This window comes from Taudactylus pleione, unplaced genomic scaffold, assembly GCF_031769625.1.
Source record: "Taudactylus pleione unplaced genomic scaffold, aTauple2 ptg000562l, whole genome shotgun sequence".
NCBI classification, from domain to species: Eukaryota; Metazoa; Chordata; class Amphibia; order Anura; family Myobatrachidae; genus Taudactylus; species Taudactylus pleione.
In genome coordinates this window covers 602,814-620,277 of record NW_028284964.1, presented here as the reverse complement: position 1 = coordinate 620,277, position 17,464 = coordinate 602,814, and positions in this window count along the sequence as shown.

Below are 17,464 nucleotides of genomic sequence, written 5' to 3'. Positions count from 1 at the left end.
GCAGCCTACTACTGGGGGAGCCATACTACTGGGGGGGCATACTACTGGGTGGCATGCTAATGGGGGGCATACTACTGGGGGGGCCTGCTAATGGGGGACATACTACTGGGGGGGCCTGCTAATGGGGGGCATACTACTGGGGAGCATTCAACTGGGGGCACTGCATAGTGGACCGTACTACTAAGGGGACTGCATAGGGGGCACCACTGCTGGGGGACATTGTGTAAGGGACACCGCTACTGTGGGCATTGTGTAAAAGGGTCACTACTGTGGGCATTGTGTAAAAGGGGCACTACTGTGTGTCGTAACATAAATAAGAGACACTACTTTATGGTGTAATGTGAATCAGGCCCTATGTGCGGTGTAATGCTAATAAGATTGTGCACTGTGACTCCTAGGGCCGTAGCCCACTTTGTAAACAAGTACTGTGACTCTGCTGGCCGTACCCCACTGGGTGGGTGCACTACTTTTCATTTCTGCCACTGCTGTGTGGCAATGTGTCATAGATGTGCTTTATACTGTGGTGTCTGTGTCGTTGTGCCGCTGCTTTGTCGCTTAGTAACCAGTCAGCTCACTGCAACCTTTGGCCAATAATGTTGAAAACAATATTATAAGCTGTGATATGGTCTAAATTGACTGGAAATTAATGTTATTGAGGTTAATAATACTCTAGGAAGAAAAAAAAGACCAATTTATGTGATTTTAGCTTTTTTTGTCAATTTTTGTAAAAAAATCCAAATCCAAATCCAAATCCAAAGCCAGTCACCGCAGTTTGGCAAATCCAAATCCAAATCCAAAGCCGGACGACGAATTAGAACCAAATCCAAATCCAAATCCGGCAAAAATGGTCCGGCGCACATCCCTAGTTACAATGCAATCAGCTCTGAAGCAAACTTTGTAGGGGCATCTTTTAGCCGTGTCGTCCAGGTTGATAAGTGCCAGTGCATAAATTATCAGCTTCATCCTACAGTAGGAATCTTAGCAGCTTTTTTTCAGATTAGTACAGTAATTGGAACAGGGTAACCTGCTGTGTCTGGTCAATCACTGCTGTGGTTGCCGCTGTGGAAATCTCACCAAGACAGCAGAGAGAATATAAACTCACTAATGTGTATTATCGTGTTACCATATAATTGTGTTAAATACAATGAAACTTAACTTCTAAAATAAAGACACAGACAACAGTGTTGGCGTTTAAAATTGTTGTCAATTTATTTTTGACAAGTCATTACATTTTTAGACTATAAGTAAAATAATAATAATGGTTATGGCACAAAAAGAACACACAGGACAATAACAACCAAAAGGCTCAAACAAACACACACACAAGCCAAGCATTGGTGATCAACTCTCCTTTACCTTCAACCACTGGTCCAGGTGGTATAGCCATTTCCCGTCCAGGACAATTGGCTGTCGCCTTACTCCACTTCAAGGAGAGCGCACCCACTAAGCCTAATTATTAACATAAACTAACTCAAAGTGCCGTTCTTTTCTGCCACTCAGACAACAATCACACATTCAAACCAAAAGGGAAGGGAGGGTGGGAAAAACTGGAACAAAGAGGCAGATCACACTACTTCTCATACTTGCCGACATTCAGCTCCCTCCTTCCGGGAGGGAGCTGAATGCCTGCATTCTGTGGGGGCGTGGCCGTGCTATGATGCAGTTTTGGGGGCGGGGCCGGGGCGTGACCGCCCGATCGCGTCATCATGGCCCCGCTCCCTCTTCACAATGCCGGAAAAATGGCATTGTAAAGCAGGGGGCGGAGCCACGATGACGCGAATCATGTCATCGGGCCCCCCCGGCAGCGGGGGTTTTACTAGTAGTCTGTGGGGGGTAGACGGCAGCCGGGAGGCTTGCCTGCCTTTCCGGGGGGTCGGGAGCGGCACCCGATATTCGGGAGGCTCCCGACCAAATCGGGAGGGTAGACAAGCCTGCTACTTCTCCACACTAAATAGACCAAACCAGTCATTGGCTGCCTATCAAAACTAAACTTAAAGGGGCAATAACCAACACCTTATTAAAATGGCAACACTCCAAACACTCGTGGTTTAATGTCCCTCATGCTTAATTGTCAGCCTTCGGGCTAACTTAGCTCATAAATTGTAATAATAATAATAATAATCACAGGGACAAATAGGAGAAGATCCCATGGAGTGTTTATAATAGGGATGTGCGGTGACCCCCCTATTTTGGATCTGTATCTTCGAGGTTTTGGATCTGGATTTGGTGTTTTAAGACCGCCCTTGCGTGTTTTGTTTTTGGATCTGTCTTTTCTTAAAAAAATGTATAAAAACAGCTAAAATCACAGTATTATTAACTTCAATAACATTTCCAGTCATTTCCACTCAATTTTGACCACCTCACACAATATTGTTCACCAACATAGACCAAAGGCTGGCTGGCTAAACTAAGCAACCAACAGAGCAGCGGCATAAACACTCTGCAGTTATTTCTGTTTACAAATGTTTTATAAATTAATAATGTATTAGCAATAACCAATCAAACCAACTCACAAGTATCTTCAATAGAAAACAATACAACACAGAAATTTACTAAAAATCATACATGGAATATCCTTGCTCAAAACAATTAGTCATAGCTAACTAGCAGCAAACAAAAAACCCTAAACCACGTGTAAATAGCAACAGCAGACATGAATGCCCCCAACACAAGCGCACATGCCCCCAGCACATGCCTATTCTCACTGCTCAATCTTTATTTTCTTACTTCAATCAGCCTTTTTGTTGAGCAGTTCCCCAAAATCTCCCCGATCATAAAAACTGTGCTCCCTACTGCAAGTCAGAAACAGTGCAGGTCGGATACAGTGCGGGTCATACAGGGCCGGTTCTAGACACTGTGGAGCTCAGGGCGAAAGTTCATAGTTGCGCCCCCCCCCCCAAAAAAAAAACCTCTGCACGCGCTGAAAGCACATGCGCTTCCGGAAAGGGGGCGTGTCCTTGCGGAACACCCCCAATTCATCAAACTGTGGGGCATGCCCATCACTTATGAAGGTGCTAGGCTTCCCCCAAGCTCTCCCCTCGTGGCAAATAATTGCCATGTGCAGTAATGCGCCTTACACAGTAATGCCCTTTATAAATACATTATGCCACATGCAGTAATGCCCTTTATAAACAAATTATGGCACACGCAGTAATGGCCTTTACAACACATTATGCCACACGCAGTAATGCCCTGAATAACACATTATGCCACATGCAGTAATGCCCTTTATAAACACATTATGCCACATGCAGTAATGCCCTGTATAACACATTATGCCACACGCAGTAATGCCCTGTATAGCACATTATGCCACACACAGTAATGACCTTTATAACACATTATGCCACATGCAGTAATGCCCTGTATAACACATTATGCCACATGCAGTAATGCCCTTTATAAAAACATTATGCCACATGCAGTAATGCCCTTTATAAACACATTATGCCACACGCAGTAATGCCCTGTATAACACATTATGCCACATTCAGTAATGCCCTGTATAACACATTATGCCACACGCAGTAATGGCCTTTATAACACATTATGCCACACGCAGTAATGGCCTTTATAACACATTATGCCACATGCAGTAATTCCCTTTATAATACAGTATCCCCAATTCAAATTACACCAGACATTAGTCCCTTATTCATGTTATGACACACAGTGGTGCCCCTTTTACACAATGCCCAAATTAGTGCCCCTTATACACAAGGCCCACAGTACTGAGTAGTAGTGCCCCTAATACAATGCCCACAGTAGTAGTGCCCCCTATAGTAGTGCCCACATTAGTAGTGCCCCAGTAATAATGCCCCCTATAGTAGTGCCCACAGTAGGAATGCCCCTTATAGTAGTGCCCAAAGTTGGAATGCCCCCATTAGTGCCCCCTATAGTAGTGCCCCCAGTGGAATGCCCCCATTAGTGCCCCCTATAGTAGTGCCACCTATAGTAGTGCCCCCAGCAGTGCCCCCTTATAGACATGTCCCCAGTAGTAATGCCCCCTTATAGACATGCCACAGTAGTAATGTCCCCTTATAGACATGCCCCCAGTAGAAATGCCCCTTATAGACATGCTCCAAGTAGTAATGCCCCCTGTAGACATGCCCCCAGTAGTAATGCCCCCTATAGACATGCCCCCAGTAGTAATGCCCCTTATAGACATGCCCCCAGTAGTAATGCCCCCAGTAGTAATGCCCCTTATAGACATGCCCCCAGTAGTAATGCCCCCTTATAGACATGCCCCAGTAGTAATGTCTCCTTATAAACATGCCCCCAGTAGAAATTCCCCCTTATAGACATGCTCCCAGTAGTAATGCCCCCTTATAGACATGCTCCCAGTAGTAATGCCCCCTTATAGACATGCTCCCAGTAGTAATGCCCCCCTATAGACATTCCCCCAGTAGTAATGCCCCCCTATAGACATTCCCCCAGTGGTAATGCCCCTTATAGACATGCCCCCAGTGGTAATGCCCCTGTATAGACATGCTCCCAGTAGTAATGCCCCCTATAGACATGCTCCCAGTAGTAATGCCCCCTATAGACATGCCCCCAGTAGTAATGCCCCTTATAGACATGCCCCCTGTAGTAATGCCCCCTGTAGTAATGCCCCTTATAGACATGCCCCCAGTAGTAATGCCCCCTTATAGACATGCCCCAGTAGTAATGCCCCCCTATAGACATGTCCCCAGTAGTAATGCACCTTATAGACATGCCCCCAGTAGTAATGCCCCCTTATAGACATGCCCCTAGTAGTAATGCCCCCATGCCTCCCTTCTGAAAAATAAAAAATACAAACACAATACTTACCTTAGGCCCCGCTCCTGCGTCCACGGCTCCACCACGGATCTATGAGAGAGACGACATGATGTCCCTCCCATAGTGCTCTCTGCTGGAGCCGGAGCTCTGGAGTGAGCTTCGGCTGCCTTTGCAGGGAGGGAGCCGGGTGCCCGCTGGTAATAAATATCAGCGGGCGCCCGGCAATGCGGGGGGACCGGCGCTGGTTTTTTTTTTCTATTATGGGATTATTATTTTTTTTACCTTCTAGGGGCCGGCGCCCCGGGTGACTGCCCTGTTAGCCCACCCCTAGAACCGCCACTGGGGTCATATACAATGCAGGTCAGATACAGTGCAGGTCAGATACAGTGTGAGTTGGATACAGTACAGGTTGGATACAGTGCATACTTGCCTACCTTCAGGCTGTCCCTTCTGGGAGGGGACAGCCATGTCGGCTCTCTGAACACAGCAGGTGGGTGGAGCGGGGGGGCGTGGCGGCTCAGACGCATCATCGTGGCCCTGTTCCTGGGGGCGGGGCTTTGATGACGGGATTTAATGCAAATCCCATTATCTGATCCCCCAGACTGCGCACTAAATGGCTGGCAATGGGGGATGCGGGCTGGCTGCGGCTGGTTCCGGGAGACTTGCATGGTCTTCCGGGTAGTCGGGAGCGCAACCCGATTTTCGGGAGGCTCCCGACCATTTCGGGAGAGTAGGTAAGTATGATACAGTGTGGGTCGGATACAGTGTGGGATACAGGGCCTGATTTAGACCCGGTCGCAAGCGCTGAGCGCTCGCAACCAGGTCGATGTTTGCCCACTTGGCATGTGCACAATGGAGCCGGCTCCATCGTGCGCATGCATGAGACCAGGCTAGCGACGGGCGCTCCGTTGCTCCGGGTCTCGCACCAAAGGGGTCGAGCTGTCGATGGTGATTGACAGCTCGCCCCGTTTGGTGGGCGGGCAGGGGGGGTGGCTGGCCAAACAAAGGCGTTCCAAAAGGAACACCTGCCGTTTGGGGGCGGCCTCACTGACATCTGAAGGGCACTGGGGCTTGCGGCCACGAGACTCTCCCACAAGGGTCTCGTCGCAAGCCCCATGGTCGCGATAGTCTTGACCATCGCGACCATCAACCTGGCCGTTCGCAATAGCTGTGCGGCCAGGAGGCTGAACAACAAAAAAAAAAACGCCCTGATTCAGAGCGAGCGCTCGTTCAGAGCTCAACCATTTGGTGCGAGACCCGGAGAGACGGAGCCCCCGTCGCTAGCCGTGTCTCGCGCATGCGCACAACATAGCTGGCTCGGTCGTGCGCATGCCCAGTGGGCAAACATCGATCTGGTTGCGAGTGCTCAGCGCTTGCGACCGGATCTGAATCAGGCCCACAGTGCAGGACACAGTGTGGATTGGATACACTGCAGGTTGGATACAGTGCAGGGTGCAGTGTGAGTCGGTTACAGTGGGGTCGTATACAGTGCAGATTATAGTGCAGTTCAGATACAGTGTGGGTTGAATACGGTTGAACACAGTGCGGGTCGGATGCAGTGCGGGATACATAGTGGGTTGGATGCAGTGCAGGTCAGATATAGTGTTGGATACAGTGTGGGTTGTATACAGTGTAAGTCGGTTACAGTGCGGGTGGTATACAGTGCATGACAGTCTGGATTGGATACAGTGCAGGTCGGATACAGAGTGGGATACAGTACGGGTCTGATATAGTGCGGGATACAGTGTGGGTTGGATACAGTGCAGGCCAGACTCAGTGTGTTATACATTGTCGGTTACAGTGCGGGTCAGATACAGTGTGTTATACAGTGTCGGTTACAGTGCGTGTCAGATACAGTGTGGGTTGAATACAGTGCGGGTCGAATACAGTGTGGGATACATACTGGGTTGGATGCAGTGCAGGTTGGTTATAATGTTGGATACAGTGTGAGTCAGTTACATTGCGGGATACAGTTCGGGTCGGACACGGTGCGGGACAGTGTGGACTGGATACAGTGTAGAATGGATACAGAGTGGGATACAGTGTGGGTCTGATATAGTGCTGGATACAGTGCGGGTCTGATATAGTGCGGGATACAGTGTGGGTTGCATACAGTGCAGGCCGGATACAGTGAGTTATACAGTGTGGGTTGAATACAGTGCAGGGTACAGTGTGAGTCGGTTACAGTGCGGGTCGGATACAGTGCAGTTTATAGTGCAGTTCGGATACAGATGGGTTGAATACAGTGCGGGTAGGATACAGTGCAGGATATAGTGTGGGTTGGATACACCAATAGTGCACTTACTGTGACAGCAGTGCAGGATGCTGGTGGTGTCTTCAATGTGAGAGTGCCAGTGGTGTCCTCAGTGCAGGGATGCTGACTGTGTCGGCTGTGTGGGGATGCCAGCGGTGTCCTCAGTGTGGGAGTGTTGGCAGTGCAGGGTTGCTGCCAGTGTCCTCAATATGTGGGATGGCAGTGCAGGGGTGCTGGCAGTGTCCTCAGTGCAGGGTGCCAGCGGTGTCGGAAGAAAAGGGGTGCCAGCAGTGTCGGCAGTGGGAGGAGCATTGTCAGACAAAGGGGATGGGCGGCATCTTCCTTCCTTCCTTCCTGTGCCCATTGAATTCAATGGGCTTAACGCTCATTGGCTGAGAGCCTTGACAGAGGGCTCTCTCAGCCAATCACCGTTAAGCCCATTGAATTCAATGGGAAATTGTAAAATATCCACTCGAGGCAAAACCTCGAGATCCTACAGCAGGATTGTGAAGTTTTTCCTCGATTACGGATCCGAGGCAGGCAGAGAGATCCAAGCTGTGTCTCGGATCCCCCCGGATCCCTGAAATTCGCATGGGCTCAGTTCTCTGAGAACCGGGTCCGCTCATCTCTAATTATTAGTAGATATTTAAACTGTAAATAAGGCAATCTGCATTCTAGGTAAAACCCCATTTAGGAGTTAGATATACACACAGCTTATAAGGTCCATGTTGTGTAGTATTGCTCGTACAGTAGGTGAAATATATACAAACCTGCAACAGTAGCTGTAATTAGAGAGGATTGTCGGATTCCATATAAGGAGCAACTGCCGGGATTCCGCGTCATTTCACTCCAGTCCAGTCGTGCTTCTGCATGCTGTGCTCTGTTCTGCAATGTCCAAGTAGGGTTGTATCTAAGCGGCTGTGTCCATCTCTAAGTGGCTGTGCTGTACTGTGTCCATCTGCTGTCACTGTGTCCATCTCTAAGGGGCTGTGCTGCTGTCACTGTGTCCATCTCTAAGGGGCTGTGCTGCTGTCACAGTGTCCATCTCTAAGGGGCTGTGCTGCTGTCACTGTGTTCATCTCTAAGGGGCTGTGCTGCTGTCACTGTGTCCATCTCTAAGGGGCTGTGCTGTCACTGTGTCCATCTTTAAGGGGCTGTGCTGTCACTGTGTCCATCTCTAAGTGGCTGTGGTGTTGTCACTGTGTCCATCTTTAAGTGGCTGTGGTGTTGTCACTGTGTCCATCTCTAAGGTGCTGTGATGTTGTCACTGTGTCCATCTGTAAGGGGCTGTGCTGCTGTCACTGTGTCCATCTCTAAGAGGCTGTGCTGCTGTCACTGTGTCCATCTCTAAGGTGCTATGGTGCTGTCACTGTGTCCATCTGTAAGGGGCTGTGCTGCTGTCACTGTGTCCAGGGCCGGATTATAGGGGTGGCGACAGGGGCGGTCGTCCCGGGTCCCCCACACCTAAAGGGCCCCCACACAGCAGCAGCAGCTGCACAAGAGCAGGCACCGCTATTAAGCCCCACCCACCTCGCGGAAAAATGCCACGATTCGTGGGTCAATCGGCTGGAGGCGGAGCCAGTATGATTGATGCATTTCTATTACAATTGTGTCATTTGGCTCTGCCCCTTTCCGATTGATCCATGAATCGTGGCCAAAGCCGCAAGGGGGCGGAGCTTAATAACATGGTGCCTTCCTGCCAGGTCCCCTCCCCATCCACAACATTGCAGATGGTGCAAGGTAAGTGTGTGTGTGTGTGTGTGTGTGTGAGAAATGTGTGTGTGTGTGTGTGTGTGTGACTTGTGTGTAAAGTACAGAATGTGTGACACATGTATATGTGGCGTATATATGTGTTTTTCTGTGTGAATGTATGTATGTGTGTGTAAGTATATAAATATGTGTGTGGTGTATGTGTATATATAAATATATACAATTATATAAATAGGGGCCCCAACAAAGCTGTTGCCTCAGGGCCCCCTCAAACCTTAATCAGGCCCTGACTGTGTCCATCTCTAATGGGCATTGAGGTGGTCAAAATTGACTGGAAATTAATGTTATTGAGGTTAACAATGCTCTAGGAAAAAAATAAGGCCAAAAGTTTGCTTTTTTTGACAATTTTTGAAAAACAATCAAATCCAATCCAAATCCAAAACCAGTCATGGCGATTTGGCAAATTCAAATCCAAAACCAGATGGTGAATCAGAGCCAAACCCAAATCCAGCAAAGTGGTCCGGCGCCCATCTCTAACTGTGATGTATGCATTTCAGATAATACAGTATATACAGTACTACAAACCATGCACAGTATATGTAACTATGGTCCACACACATCTATTATATTAAGCAATACATTCACAAAGTAAAATTGCTCCATATTGCTTATGAAGCTCTTACGTACAGGATAACTTGTAAAGATGATTTTGAGCTCGTCCTATATCCAATATATTGAATTACACATCTGCTGCAGAAGTATTACACAGCGGTGCTGTAGTTAATTAGCTAGACATGATATTGACTTGTTGGAAAATAAGATAACACTTTTTACCATACACAATAAATACCTCTGGGACAAATAAAAATGTTTGTTTATATCTGGAGACTTTTTATGTACATATGAGAATGACAATCGGTGACGTACTTCTGGTTGCAGCCACCATATGAGGTTACAAGGAAGTTGAGTTAGTCCAATCAGTGTTAATTAGGGGTAGTATATGGGGTCCAGTTGGCAGTATCCTTATGCTTCTGAGGAAGGACCAACAACGGTCTGAAACACGTTAAGAAAACGGATAAAAGGCCGATCTGACCAGAGGGGGAACTTAACTTAAGGTTACTTTTGCGGTTCTCACCATTGAAATCAATGGTGGGAGCCGCTCATTGGCTGAGCGGCGGAAGGCTCGCCTCTCTCAGCCAGTGAGCGCTCAGCACCAGGACTTCTATAGTGAAATCCCACCGCTGAGCCGTCATTCGGGTAGTACTGTCCTGTCTGCTGGTCCAGTTAATCGCATTTTTGTTTTTTGCCAAGTCCATGGATGCCTACATGGATAGAAGAGGACGTGATCCACGCAAAGGGAGAGGTGAGTATGGAATGTTTTTTACAGATACACGTGATTTATCTACTTGTAGAAGTGGATGTGATTGGCTTCAGGGATACTAGGTGAGTATGTGAGATAGTGAGTGTGCATGTATGTTTTGTTAAACTTGTACATTCACAGAATGCGTGTTAGGTCTTTTTTTTAATATACTTCTTTTGCAGTGGAACTACAGGTACCAGCGGGCCCGAAATGCCTCGCATGCTGGTACAGTACTTGTGGTTCTCCAAGTACCAGCAAGTGGGGGACGCTTGCTGGGACCTGTTGTTCTACTGCAAAAGACAATGGCCCTCATTCAGAGGCAGCCGCAAGAAGTGAGCGCTCTCTCTGAATGAGGGCGGCCGCTTCACGTTTCAAGTGCGGCCTCCTGGTCGCTAGCTAAGCTGTGGGTTAACACCCACAGCTTTAGCAACTGACCAGGTTGATGGTCGCGATGGTCAAGACCATCGCGACCATCGGGGCTTGCGACGAGACCCTAAGGTTCTGTCTCGGCAACCGCAAGCGCCAGGGAGCTTCCTGCTCTGATCGAGCAGGAAGCTCCCCACTGACACCACTGCTGATGTCAGTGTGGCTGCCCACAAAACGGCAGGTTATGTATATCTATAACCAGGACCGGCCCAGCGCTGGTTGCGTTAAATACAAAGGACCCTTACGTTTTTTGTCCCCTTTATTTTGACAACCAGGGCTGGCTCTGAAAAGCCCTGTGCTGGTTGTGCTAAATACAGGGGAAAGTTGTTTGTCCCCTTTATTTGGCACAAGCAGTACTGGTTCTCCAAAGTCCAGGGCTGGTTGAGCTTTTTTTTTTTTGGGGGGGGGGGCATGCCTTTTTTTTTTCACTTTTATTAATTTTTTTTATACAGCTGCACGGGCGGAACTCAATGATCCTTCCAAGCATCTGTGTCTGATTTATTTTTTTTCACACAGATGCAAGCATCAAGGATCTCCCTGATCAATGCATGTATCTGTCTACTATCATGCACGATCTAATGATATGCAAATCATTAGATCGTGCACGATAGATCTTGTGACACATCGTGCTACATATCATGTCCTGGGGTGCCGGGGAGCTGCCAGGGAGAGTTCAAGGTTGATTGCTCACGATATGCATCACTGAACACATCGTACCGTGCACACCCACCTTTACGGCAGACTTGCCTACCCTCCCGATTTGGTCGGGAGCCTCCCGAATATCGGGTGCTGCTCCCGACCCCCCGGAAAGGCAGGCAAGCCTCCCGGCTGCAGCCTGCCCCCCGCACAACTGCTAGAAACCCCCGCAGCGGGGATGCCCGATGACGCGATTCGCGCTGAATCGCGTCATCGTGGCTCCGCCCCCCACTTTACAATGCCTTTATTTTTGGCATTGTGAAGAGGGGGCGGGGCCACGATGACGCGTTCGTGCGGTCACGCCCCCGCCCCCAAAACGCCGTCATAGCCTGCCACGCCTCCCCCTCTATGCAGGCATTCAGCTCCCTCCCGGAAGGAGGGAGCTGAATGTCGGCAAGTATGCTTTACGGGCATGTCTGGAAACGCTACTGCGTTTCCAATCACAAATACAATGCTACGGGGGCCATGTTTAGTTGGATCAGAGAGTAACTAGAGTAGACCCTAGTCTACCCCAAATGTTTGCCTATGTGCATTTATGTTTGTTAAACTTGTACATTCACAGAATGTGTGTCATGGTGCGACCGATGTTGCGCCGACGTTGGAGTGTTTACAATCTCGCAGCCTGAGAGTGGGCGTCTCTCTGCTCGTACAGTCCATCGCACAGTGGTGCTCAAAGAGGAGGCTGAGACTAGAATTTGCATATTCCCGCGACCGCTATCGTAAAAGCAGATGTGAGCGTGGCTGCGTTTCCAACCATCTCTGAATCAGGCCCTTAATAGCACTAGTACTTATATGTACATCTGTATTTATATGCACAAATTTTGGATCCAAAATGTGTAATTCCTACACATCAGCCCCTAAATGTGCAATAGTAAAAGTAGCAGTAGCAGCGCTAAGTAATTGAGAGCTAGAGTCTCCTGTCCTCCCTGTCTATATGGTTATTGGAACGAGAAGAGAATAATCTGTCCCTAACTTTGTATTTTTTTAATTGGGGGATAGAGAGTGACTTTGTTTTGTTCAACTAAAATATCTGTAAAGTGGTGATGTGCTTTGGGTCTATTCATTTTTTAGGTATAATGGGAAAGAGCTTTAGGATTTAAGGAAGCCATGTGCATTATTCATCGGCCACAGGAGGCTAATTTGAGAGAGCCCCAGTATTGACTAATGCAGTCACGTCGCACCTTTTAAAAAAATATACTTCAGTGTTGTTTTATTGATAGCATTGATTTCATCTCAGTAGAAAGACCAATAACTAATTACAAAAAGATAATGATCAGAATAACCCTCACACTATAAATCCTAGAACCCCAGAGTTAGACACACCGGCCTGATTCAGCAGCTTCCCAAATGCAACTACGTACACAGGGCCTGATTCAGAGCTACTCGTAAGCGGCCGCTCGTTCACTCTGAGCGATGTTCGCATATCTGCGCATGCGTATGGGTCGTAATGCGCATGCGCCAACCAGTCATTGCGGTCGGAAATCGTGTGTTCGCAAAATAGTGAGTGCCTGCTAATTTGAGTGACAGGATGAGGCGTTTGTGGGTGGTAACAGGGGAAGGTGCCTGAAAACGGGGAGGGGAGATCCGAACGCAGGCGTGCCAAACGGTCAAAATGGGCGTTTTAGGGGTGTGCATAATTAACAAAGCAGCGTCATCGGCCACGTCACTTGGTTGTCTCTTAGCCTGAACTGTTCGCATGATTGCGGTAGGAAAATCCAACCACAAGCACTGCGAGCAGTTGAGACGCCTTTCGATGTACTCGATTAATCTAATAAATAGCGGAGATGACGTAGGATGCGAGCGGCCAGGGGACGTCTTTACAAAATAGCGATCGCATGTTTCGTTCGCTCGCTCAGACATAGAGGCGTCAACAGACCGCAAAGAGCGAGCGCTCAATTTAAATATCTGGCCCTTTTTTCTGAACGAGCGAGCGCAAATAGCGTCCGGCTCTGAATCAGGCCCACAGATCGGGATATTGTTAGCAGTGCCAGATCTTACCTAGGGGCTGTGAGGCTACAGCTGCAGCCCCCCCCCCCTCCCCAATATAATTCTCCACTGTTCAGTGAGCCAGTGCAGTCTGTGAATGCACTGGCTACACTGTGACTGGAGGTGGCTTCCCATTGGAAGCTCCACCTGCCAGTCATGCTGAAGACAGGCAGCCAGGGGGAGGTGTCTCCTACCCCTGGGACTGCCAGTCCGGGCTGCGATTAGCAGAGAGCGGGTTCCAGTGGAAGCCACTGCTCTGCCTTTTGAGCAGCTTTACAGGGCTTCTCGGGTCTGCAACCAATGCAGCCCCGTGAAGCTGGTGTTAGGCATGTGCAGGTCCCAACGCCTGCCAGATTCGGGACCCAGGCCAGCAGCAGCAATGGCAGTCCCCCTTAGGTAAGAGAGCAGGAGCCGCTGCTGCTTGTTAGTCATTGCGCATGTTTTAATCCGCACTGCGCATGTGCCGAGAGATCCATCACAGAGTGAATGACAGGCTGTGAGTATTTGGGGGCAGTGATGGGGGAGTAGTCAGAAAACCTGTCCGCTTGAACGCCATTGCTTGGATATGCATAAATTGGCCATAGCTATTGCATACGCACCTTTAGAGCCCCCTGCGCACGAGGAGACTTGCAATATCTGCGGCTCATCAGACCTGGTGTAAACACTGCGTGACTGGCCGATGTGCGTCGATGGTACCGATGTTTACACAGAAGAGAGAGGTTGGACGGATATTAGAAGGCAGCAGTGGGCATCATTACGGCGGATGGGCTGTGGCGGGCATCAGCATATTTCCGCTGCTGTGTTCCGTACGAATTCACAGCTGCGTAGGCAATAGTGATCCTTACTGAATCAGGCCCACTGAGCGATTATCACTGTAACAGTGGGAAAAGCAGTGTGGGGTCTTTCCCTTTAAATAGTGCATTCACCCACCCCTCATAATCAACTTCAGTTTATTGAAATCACCCCCTCTTTAAAGAAAAAAAATCTAAAAAATTCTAAAAAGTTATAAAAGAAGCCTTATGTCCTCTTGATCCTGCTTAGCCCATCACCATCATTACTTCATAAATACCTGGGGGGGGGGGGCACCGGAGATCATAGTGTGCCAGCAACCTGCGGCTCTGCAGCGTACTGTGACTTGTAGTTCATGAACAACTGCAGGATACTGAATACAATGGAGCATGTTTAAGCAACTCTCCAGCTGCTGTGGAACTACAGGACCAAGCATGCTCTATGTACGTATATCCACTTTTTTGTCCAGCAGCGTTTTCTCACATAAACATTAAACTAATTGAGCAAATGTTAATCTCAGCTTGGAATCTCCATTCTGCAGTCATGTTCTATGCTGCTAATATGCTTTTTTTTTCTCACTGTGTCATTTATATTAATTGTTAACAATAAATTTGCAGGCTGTGGCACATCATTTGAAGAGGGGCTGCTTAACGTTTTCCCTTGGCAGGCCAGAAGTGATCGGGTGTGCTGATGAAGATGATATAATGCCGGTGTAAAGGACGAGCAAAGGACTTGGCCCCAGCGTAAATAATATGTTGTCATCATTTTTGTCAGTTAACCAGGAATTATGCAGTAAGTCATCCCGATATCAGCTTACAACTAGTAATTAAACGCAGGCTCCTGGTTGGGTTCATCTCCAATATTATTATAGATATCATTATTTCATCTTGTGATTGAAACAGTGCAATGAAGTTAACATGTGGGTTAACATCAGTCTATGGGTCTCATTCAGACCCACTTGCAAGCGCTGAGCGCTCGCAAGCGGGTAGATGTTGAGGCCCTGCGCACGCGCAGCGGCCACACTGCACGTGCGCAAGCCCCGGAGCAAGAGAGAAATTGTCTCGCTCCGGGGCTCACTACAGAAGGGGCGGCTGTCGATGGTTGATCGACACCTCGCACCGTTTTGTAGGCGGGGTGGGGCAGTGGCTGGCCAAATGGAGGCGTTCCTGAAGGAACGCCTGCCATTTGGGGGCGGCCCCACTGACATCACTCGTGATGTCAGTGGTGAGCTTCCGGCTCTATTGGAGCAGGAAGCTCACAGGGGCTTGCGGCAGACGAGACCCTACCACAAGGGTCTCGTCTCAAGCCCCGATGGTCGTGATGGTCTTGACCATCGCGACCATCAACCTGGCCGCTCGCTAAAGCTGTGGGTGGTCACCCACAGCTTAGTGAGCGGCCAGGAGGCCGGCTCATTACACAGAAGAGGCCGCCCTCATTCAGAGCGAGCGGCTCTAAATGAGGTCATAAATGTGTGTGAATGAACAAACATATGCTTATGATGTCACAGAATGGTATTTATGTGGCAGATGCCACATACAGTAAATACATATAAATATTAGAGATGAGCGGTTCGGATTCTGTGGAATCCGAACCGCTCCGAACATTGGGGATCTGAGTCCACCCGAACCCTGTTCGGGTGTTCACTGCCTGACTCGGATCCCCGTTCGGGGCCGAACGGCGGCCGCCTGATGTCGGATTCTCACTAGAGAATCCGACATCAGGTCTCCTCGCGTGTAGGGCAGAGCGCAGTGATAGCGCTCTGCCCTACACAGACACAGACACACAGCCGCCAGCGGCAGCTGTGTGTTTGTTACAGCAGCCAATGAGAGTCACACAGACTCTCATTGGCTGCTGCACGGAGGGAGCCGGCTGGAGCTCACACATGAGCTCCGTCTTCCGGCTCCCTCCTCAGCGTGTGACAGAGCGGACGGCGCGGGAGCGGGGATACAGGTAAGTTTTATTTTTTTTATTTTTTTACTTGTCAAAGGTCCGGGGGCGCTACTGGGGGGGGGGGTCTGCACTACTGGGGGGTCTGCTACTGGGGGGGGGCTATACTACTGGGGGGGCCATACTACAGAGGGGCCTGCTACTGGGGGGGCTATACTACTGGGGGGGTCTGCACTACTGGGGGGGGGTCTGCTACTGGGGGAGGCAATACTACTGGGGGGGCCATACTACAGAGGGGCCTGCTACTGGGGGGGGCTATACTACTGGGGGGGGGTCTGCTACTGGGGGGGCCATACTACTGGGGGGGATCTGCACTATTGGGGGGCCATACTACAGAGGGGCCTGCTACTGGGGGGGGCTATACTACTGGGGGGGTCTGCACTACTGGGGGGGGTCTGCTACTGGGCAGGGCTATACTACTGGGGGGGCCATACTACAGAGGGGCCTGCTACTGGGGGGGGCTATACTACTGGGGGGGGTCTGCTACTGGGGGGGCCATACTACTGAGGGGCCTGCTACTGGGGGGGCCATACTACTGGGGGGGCCTACTACAGGGGGGGCCATACTACAGGGGGGGGGGCATACTACAGGGGGGGCTACTACTGGAGCAGCCTACTACTGGGGGGGCCTGCTACTGGGGCAGCCTACTACTGGGGGAGCCATACTACTGGGGGGGCATACTACTGGGTGGCATGCTAATGGGGGGCATACTACTGGGGGGGCCTGCTAATGGGGGACATACTACTGGGGGGGCCTGCTAATGGGGGGCATACTACTGGGGAGCATTCAACTGGGGGCACTGCATAGTGGACCGTACTACTAAGGGGACTGCATAGGGGGCACCACTGCTGGGGGACATTGTGTAAGGGACACCGCTACTGTGGGCATTGTGTAAAAGGGTCACTACTGTGGGCATTGTGTAAAAGGGGCACTACTGTGTGTCGTAACATAAATAAGAGACACTACTTTATGGTGTAATGTGAATCAGGCCCTATGTGCGGTGTAATGCTAATAAGATTGTGCACTGTGACTCCTAGGGCCGTAGCCCACTTTGTAAACAAGTACTGTGACTCTGCTGGCCGTACCCCACTGGGTGGGTGCACTACTTTTCATTTCTGCCACTGCTGTGTGGCAATGTGTCATAGATGTGCTTTATACTGTGGTGTCTGTGTCGTTGTGCCGCTGCTTTGTCGCTTAGTAACCAGTCAGCTCACTGCAACCTTTGGCCAATAATGTTGAAAACAATATTATAAGCTGTGATATGGTCTAAATTGACTGGAAATTAATGTTATTGAGGTTAATAATACTCTAGGAAGAAAAAAAAGACCAATTTATGTGATTTTAGCTTTTTTTGTCAATTTTTGTAAAAAAATCCAAATCCAAATCCAAATCCAAATCCAAAGCCAGTCACCGCAGTTTGGCAAATCCAATCCAAATCCAAAGCCGGACGACGAATTAGAACCAAATCCAAATCCGGCAAAAATGGTCCGGCGCACATCCCTAATAAATATGCTTCTGCGGGAAAATGGGTGTTT